We start from the raw sequence: 8,962 nt of genomic DNA, 5'->3' as shown, positions 1-8,962 counted from the left end.
TCAAATTAATAGTTCTCAATTGTGGCCTATAAAAGGAGGCATTTGCCATGCATTTAGACATATTGGTTTTCAGATCAAGATCATGCTCTTGCTTTCTCTCTTTGTATTTTTTGTAATGTTTGTCACACGTGTGCGGCGTCGCGACGATCATCCACCATCCTTTGAAAAGATAGGAAGTGGTGTATTTCTAGCAAGTTATGAAGAGACAAGGAATTCTTGTCTCTTATCAGTGGAAAATTTGAATGGGAGTCGCCATCTAATATTCTGGTAACTAGGAACCCTAACTAGTCTCAGAGATCGGGTATGGCGACTGGTTGCGTAAAGGGAAGGTATTAGCACCCCAAATACGCCCTACCTAAGGTAGACTGTATTGTTTTGTCTGATAAAATATGAAATCATGTTGTGGTGTCTAATTATATGTCTATCTAAGGTTTAAGAAAAGTCCTCCTTTGTAAGGAGATCTTTATCTTATCGGGTAAAAACCAAGATGTTCTATGTCATTAAATAAAAAATACTTTTTATTTAATATCAGGAATACATGTTACGTATAACCTCATAATCCCTGATACTAAAACAAAATAAAATAATTTTTTTGTTATTTTTGAAATTTTAGCCAATGTTCTTTTGACTTTAATAAACTAGTTATTAAAGCCAAAATACATGCTAAAATATTGTTTTTGATGTATGAAAAATACAATATGATTTTTTTAGCTTTTGAGGCACTTGGCCGTATGCACAAAAACATTTTTTTTTTGTTTTCAATTTTCTTTCTTAAGTTTTGACAAAAATCAGGTATTTTGAATACCAGATTTGTATTTTTTATGACATAAAATACAGACCAATACTAAGCAAAAACGCATAAATAAAAAAAATTAAAAATATAAAAAAAATTAATTTTTAATTTTTTTTGAAATGGGCCAGATTCGGCCCAAAACCAAATGGGCTAGTTACTGTGCAAATGGGCTGAACTAGTGTACAGTAACCAACCCCCCCTCATTTGCTGTAGAACGTGAATTAATTCACGTTCTGCATGCAAACGCAGATGGTGGCTGAGCAAAGGAGAAAGAGACGGGGCAACCGGAGGTTACCTGGGATTGGCGTTAACGCGGTGCTGTTGGCGGCGGAGACACGGCGGCCAACGTTTTGCTGTGCTTTTCTTCTCTCTCTTTCCTCGGTTTTTCACACTTTTCTGCTTCTTCTTCTCTTTTTTTTCTCTCTCCTCTTCTCTTCTCTCCTCGGGTTTGGTCTCCTTCTATTTTTGGGTTTGGTTAGAATAAACTAAGATTCCTTTCGCCAATCCCCTTTAACCAGAACCAGAATCCTATGTGTGGTTAGGATAAACTGAGATTCCTTTCGCCAATCCCCTTTAACCAGAACCAAAATCCTGTGTGTGGTTAGGATAAACTGAGATTCCTTTCGCCAATCCCCTTTAACCAGAACCAAAATCCTGTGTGTGGTTAGGATAAACTGAGATTCCTTTCGCCAATCCCCTTTAACCAGAACCAAAATCCTGTGTGTGGTTAGGATAAACTGAGATTCCTTTCGCCAATCCCCTTTAACCAGAACCAATATCCTGTGTGTGGTTAGGATAAACTGAGATTCCTTTTGCCAAACCCCTTTAACCAGAACCAAAATTCTTGTGTGTGGTTCGTAACACCATAGTTTAATAAAGACTAATCTTGTAACAAATTTGCTCCCTTCCTTTTTCCTTTCTCTAGTCCAAACTAAACTCTTTGTTACTCTTCCCTCAATGATTCCTTCTTTATCCACAAACTCGCTGGATTTTAACTCAGATATTTCCTCAAACAAGTCACCAACAGAATGCAATATTTAAAAGTGGAATGATAATGCATGCATTCTTACCTGTCTTGAAACATAGATCCCCGAGGTGTCGTAAAACCCTTCCCTCAGTATGAGCTTATCTCGTATGTTCGTAGTCAGATGTTGGCATGTGTTTGTTGCACTGTCCTATTTCAAATGAAGAAATCTCCACTTTTCCACTGAGTCCACCTTGTTTATCATGCTCCTGCCAATGTTTTTATTCATCTTTCTCCACATCAGCATGAAGGACTTTTTAGGTTTTTTTTTTGTTTTTTTTTTTTGTCTCAGCATAAAAGAAAATGACTAGTTTTCTAGAAGAAATCTTTAACAACAACTAGAGCTTGAAATTGTTCATGACTACTAGAACTTTCAACATGCATACTAAAGACTTGTTTAAGCAGTTCCCATTATAGGTTTTCTCAGGTTTTGGAATGCAATTGTCTTTAAGTCAAGCTCTTTTTTTTTTTTAAAGGTGACCTTCTGTTTTAATCTTTTCCAAAGGTTTCAAGCAAAGACTTGAAAAGACTGTATATATATATAAAAAGAATTGTCCCATACTAGCATTTTGCAAACATGAGACAAAAGTTTATCAAACCAAGTTACATACGTTTGATTAGAAAAGGGCTTCTAAAAGCTTGTAATGTAGGCTATAGTTATGGGTTATGAAAGAAAGGATTTTTACAGTCTCAAAAGGTGTTTGAGGGTTTCAAAGACTTAGGATCAACTATTCATCAATCATCTTTCTCTTAACATATAACCTTGTTAACCTTCATGACCAGAATTCTCATAACATGGGTCATACCAAAACAAAATTTTTGTTCTTGAATATATGAAAAGTCATCTGGAGATTTTATTCTTGACACTAAAAACCAAAGTTTGTAACTCTGTTATTCTTTGTATGGTTTTCTTTCTTCTTTTCCTCTTTTTTTTTGGTTTTTCACAATGCCGTCTTTGGGGGTTTTTGTTGTGTCTACTACATGAGACATCAATTCCCTCATCTATGTTCACTGCTTTGTCTGGATAATAACTAAAAATTACATGATCAATTCTCGTATCCATCTTCATTGCTTTGTCTAGCTGGTAAGGTGATCAAAACTAGCATCAGTATTTTCTGCCCCTAGTCTAGGTCTTTTTTTTTTTTTCAATCATCGTTGGAATTTTTCTTAACCTTCCCTTTCCTATTGATTCTATTAGGGTCTTCCCAATATCTCTCGTTTGCCCCCAATGTGGGGTGTGATCCTAGCCAAGGCTGTTATAAGGAAGAAACGCGATTCAGCTCAAATGGGGGCTACAAAGGATGAATTTATTAGAAAAGTGAATGGATAACAAAGATGGCCTTTCCTCATTTCAAAGCGCACATTGTTAGGATTGATAAACCTTGTTCTTATCCTAGGAAAATATATGTGATCACAGAGATGGTTAACTAACCATTTATCTATGCAAATTCAAAAAATGCTAGCAGAGACAAGGTTTTATCTCAGGGTTAGTTTTGGGGTTTATTTTGGTTTAGTCACCTTTTTTTTATGGAAATGCTTAAATTTCATCTTTGAGTGCTTTATGATGCATTTCTTGTAATCATGCACAAAATCAGTTCTTTCCAGATAAATGAAATAAGTGTCGTGAGATCAAAGCAATGACAGGGTTCTTTACACAAAGAATGCATGACCAAACTTTACTGTATTTATTTCGGGAGAAAACTGAACATATTTAGACATAATATCTTTTTACAGAGTCAGAATTCACAGGTCTGGTTAGATCATCTCCATTCATGCTAGACAATTTCAGAGCTCCGCTTGAGAAAGCTTTCTTTACTATATAAGGACCTTCATAATTTGGAGACCACTTGCTGTGGTCTTCTCCTGGTAGAGACAAAAGTTTCTTTAGCACTAGATCTCCTTTTTGAAACACACAAGGTCTAACCTTCTTATCATATGCCTTAGCCATTCTTTTCTGGTAAAGTTAATGATGATAGATGGTGGCTATCCTCTTTTCACTAATCAAGTTTAACTGTTCATATCTTACTTTGGTCCATTCAGCCTCTTCTAACTCTGAATTCATCAACACCCTTAATGATGGGATTTCGACTTCCAACGGCATTACTGCCTCCATTCCATATACCAATGAATATGGCGTGGCTCCAGTCGAGGTTCTTATTACAATGCGATATGCATGGAGAGCGAATGACAACTTCTCGTGCCAATCTTTATAGATGACTACCATTTTTTGAATGATTTTCTTAATGTTCTTATTAGCTGCTTCCACGGCCCCATTCATCTTTGGCCTATATGGTGAGGAATTTGAATGTTTGATCTTCCATTTAGTACAAAGCTCCATTATCATTTTGTTGTTGAAATTCTATGCATTATCAGTCACTATCTTTTCTGGCAGCCCATAACGACAAATCAAGTCTTTCTATATGAACCTCTTTACCACTTTCTGAGTCACATGAGCGTATGAATAGGCTTCTACTCATTTCGTGAAATAATCAATGGCTATAAGGATGAATCTATGCCCATTGCTGGCTTTTGGGTTAACAGGCCCGATCACATCAATTCCCCATATTGCAAATGGCCAAGGAGATACCAGATTAAACAAAGGGGTTGGAGGTGCATTGATTTTATCACTATGCACCTGACACTTGTGACATGTTCTGACATAGTCGATGTAGTCTTTTTCTAATGTCATCCAGAAATAACCAGCCCTTTGTATTTTTTTTTGGCCATCATAAGTCCGCTAGCATGGGTTGGGCAAATCCCTTCATGGACCTTTCACAAAGTTGTTCTAACATTTGTTGCATTCAAACACCTCAGTAATGTTCCATCGAATGATCTTTTGTACAAAATCTCTCCATCGAGATAAAAACCCGTGGCCAATTGCCTTAGGGTCTTCTTATTCACCTTCGAAGCTCCCTCTGGATATTCCTGCTTCTGCACAAAGTTTTTGATATCGTAAAACCAAGGCTTCCCATTTATCTCTCCTTCAATTGAGTAACAATAAACTGGGTTATTTCTGATATTAATGTGTACTGGCTGCACCCTATACCCGAGGTCAATTGTAGCCATAATAGCTAATATAGCCAAAGCATCCGCAAAATGGTTCCCCTCTCTTCCCAGGTGAGTGAACTTTATCACTTCAAAGTCCTCTACTAGTGTGGACAAGTATTCCTGGTAAGGCCTCAGCTTTTCTTCCTTGGTTTGCCATTCTCCTTTCACTTGATAAATAATCAACATTGAGTCACCATATACATCCACCTTTCTAATCTTCATCTCTAATGCAGCTTCTAAACTGAGTATACAAGCTTCATATTCAGCTGTATTGTTGGTGCATTCAAAATGTAATTTAACTGAAACCGGATATAGCTTCCGATCAGGCGAGATTATCACTACGCCGGCCCCGTTACCATATACATTCACTACTCCGTCAAAAAACATAGTCCACCAATCTGTCTTTTCTTCTTCTTCCTCTATTGCCAATAAATTTTCATCCGGAAAATAAAAATCCAACGGTTCGTAATCTTCAATAGCATTATCAGTTAAATGGTCAACAATCACGCTTCTCTTCACAGCTTTCCATGTCATATACACTATGTCATACTCTGACAACAAAACCTGCCACCTTGCAATTCGACTGGAGAGATAGGGCTTGTTACATATGTATCTCAATGGATCCACTTTTAAAATCAACCAAGTGGTGTGATACAACATATAATGTTGTAATCTTTTTGCCACTCATCCCAATGCATAACACAGTTTCTCTATTACAGTGTATCTAGACTCACATTCAGTGAACTTCTTACTCAGGTAATAGATAACCCTTTCTTTCCTCCCTGTTTCATCATGCTACCCCAGTACACATCCCATACCTGTCTCCGTTACCGTCAGATATAAAATTAAAGGCTTTCTTAACACAGGAGGAATAAGCAATAGCGGACTTTGCAAATAGTGCTTGATTTTATTGAATGCCTCCTTACACTATTCATTCCAAGTTCCCGGATTCTTTTTCCTAAGCAATCGGAAGATAGGTTTACATGTGGTAGTTAGTTGAGCTATAAATCTGGCAATATAGTTTAACCTCCCCAAGAATCCTCTCATTTCTTTCTCTGACTATGGGGTTGGCATGGATTGGATGGCTTTTGCTTTGTCAGGATCCACCTCTATGCCTTTGCCACTTACTACAAATCCTAACAACTTGTCGGACTTAACCCCAAATGAACATTTTACAGGGTTGAGCCTTAGTTCATACTTTCTCAATCTCTCGAATAACTTTCGCAACACCTTGACATGATCTTCTCCCTCTTTTGACTTTGCAATCATATCATCTACATACACCTCGATTTGCTTGTGCATCATATCATGGAATAGAGTTACCATGGCTCTTTAATAAGTGGCTCCTACGTTCTTTAAACCGAACGGCATAACCTTATAGCAGTAAGTTCCCCAAAGGGTAACAAAAGTTGTTTTTTCCTTGTCTTCTGAAGCCATCTTTATCTGATTGTATCTTGAGAAACCTCTAACCTTGACATTTGTTTAGCACCATCCATAAAGGAATATATGGAACTACGAGTAGCATTGTCAACTAAAATGTCTATGTGGGGCAGTGGGAAATCATTTTTGGGGCTAGCTTTGTTCAAATTCTGAAAGTCCACGCAAATTCTAATCTTCCCTTCCTTCTTTGGTACGACAACAATGTTGGATTCCTATTGTGGGAATTTAACAACTTCTAGGAATCTAGCATTCCATTATTTCTCGAGTTCCTCTTTCACTTTAATCCATGTATCCGGATGTGCTCTCCTTAACTTCTGTTTGACTGGTTTACAACCTTCCTCTAATAGGATCTTGTGTACCACGATGTTTGTGTTCAACCTAGGCATATCCTCGTAAGACCAAGCAAAAACATCTGCATACTCATGTAATAGAGCTATTAACTCTACCCTTTGCTTAGGCGTGGTTAATGTCCCTATTTTCAATTCTTTTTTAGCTTGATCACTACCCACATTTATAGTTTTGAGTTCTTCAGCAGCAGGTTCCCAGGTTTTTTCATGTTGCTCTACTAGCTTTGTGAATTCTCTGATATTACTTTCATCCCATTCTTCTTCTTCCATCATTGTCATATATTTGTTAAAGTTTGGCCATTCATTCTTAATGTTAAATGTATGTGATGTCGGGGAAGATCCGCTTTCAGGGTTCCTAAAAGTGGAAAATGTTCAATGTAAAGACATGCATAAAAACAAATGAATGCAAAGAAAAACGTTATCTCATTGATTAGGAAAGTGGGCTCAATGACAAAGACAAAATCTAGCTGATATCATGAGCCTTGATTATCAACCAGAAAGACAAAAGAAAACAACGATAGAGGCATGTGAAGGCAAACAAAGGAGGTTTACATTTTAAACACTAATAGGGCTTCTTGGGTCACCCAGTTTTGAAACTTTTCACCTTTAGCCAACCTTCACACAAAAGTCTTGGTGGGGAGTTCTTCTAGAATATGAATAGTCAGTTGTGGTAGCACTTTATCTTCCTTTTTCACTACTGTTGTCGTGTTACTTCCTTCCACCTTATCTTCCTCCATGGTGTTGATGCTCATAGCTACCACCCTTTGAACAACATCTTCTACTCTATTATCTGGTTGCATCACATATGCTTCCTTTGGGAAAGACACCATCAGGGGATAAGGGATTTCTAGTTTTTCTTCTTCAAGCTCCCTTCCCTCGATTCTAGCCATTTTTCGTTCTCTTCGTCTATCGGCAGCCCAACGATGGTCCTCCTTCTTAGGCTTATATCCTAACCCAAATCTTTGGTCTGCACATCTTATCTTAATTGGCTTAATCCTTTTTGGTATTTTAGTGATAGGATTATACTGGAATGGGATTCCATGTTCCAAAAAGCATTTAGTTGCCATTCTTTCTACTTCTGAAATCCTCGGCTTTCTTAACATTGTGGTTTCAGGTACCCACTTAGTATTTACAATCTCAAAGGCATGGAGATTCTCACCTGCGCAATCTTCTGCCTCAAAGAAAGGTATAGCGAGATTCTTTATCATGGAGATCGTTTCCTCTACTTTAACGGTTACTGACATCCCATTCATGATATATTTCAAACACTGGTGTAAAGATGAAGTTACCACCCCAGCTGCATGGATCCAAGGCCTTCCCAGCAACATGCTATAGGATGGGTGGATATCCATCACTTGGAGTGCTACTAAGAACATTTGTGGTCCCACATACATCTCTACCTCTAAAGTCCCATTGATCTGTCTAGGCGAGCCATCATATGCTCTTGCTATCATGGTACTAGGCTTCATATGAGATTCGTCGACTGACATTTCTTTCAGCATATGTTTTGGCAATACATTAAGAGTCGAGCCGTTATCGACGAGTACTTTTCCAACAAGGCAGTTTTTGCATTTCATGGTGATATACAAAGGTTTGTTATGTCCAGTTCCTTCAACATCTAATTCATTAGCCGTGAAGTATAGGTAATTAGAAGCGTGGATCCTCCCTACCAAGTGCTCCATGGTTTTCTGTTCAATGTCCTGGGGTACATACGCCTCATTCAGTACCTTTTGTACGGCATTTCGATGTGGCTTTGAGCTTCGTATCAAGGATATGAGGGATATCCTTGCTGGAGTCTTTTTGAGTTAATCTACTATGCAATACTCACTGTGCTTTATCAACTTCAAAAATTCATTTGACTCCTCTTCCATTACTGGTTTATTTACCTTTATTTCTTTGTCAAGATCCACCACTTCCTTGTCTTTGGCTCTTTTTACCTCCTTGGGTGTAAAACAACGGCCACTTTGTGTTAGCCCACTGATCTCAGTATGAAAGAAAGGGATGGGGGCTTGAGTGTTCGAGGTATAACCATAGCTATATGGCATTGCATTGTGATCTTTTGTTGTAAATGAAGGTTTAGTTAGGATCAGTTTTGGTAACCCATTAGCTATAGTTTGAACTCTACATACTTTTGACAATTTATCTTGGCCTTTCATCATACTCACCTCTTAGTCGTCCCTCGTGGTTTCAAGTCTTAATTCTCCCATGATTAGCATCTCTGCAATCTTCTGGCAAAACTTGATACAATCCTCAATATGATGTCCCTCCATCTCGTGGAACTTACAATAGTTATCACCTCCCAACTGACAT

General features: G+C 37.8%; 1 pseudogene; it reads right to left on the bottom strand.

Moving 5' to 3' along the window:
- Positions 1 to 3,549: 3,549 nt before the first annotated feature.
- Positions 3,550 to 6,922, bottom strand: LOC105114282 (uncharacterized; annotated as a pseudogene).
- Between the last annotated feature and the right edge of the window lie 2,040 nt (positions 6,923 to 8,962).

This window comes from Populus euphratica, unplaced genomic scaffold, assembly GCF_000495115.2.
Source record: "Populus euphratica unplaced genomic scaffold, PopEup_1.0 scaffold501.1, whole genome shotgun sequence".
Lineage (NCBI taxonomy): Eukaryota > Viridiplantae > Streptophyta > Magnoliopsida > Malpighiales > Salicaceae > Populus > Populus euphratica.
This window is presented reverse-complemented; position numbering and strand designations above follow the sequence as displayed.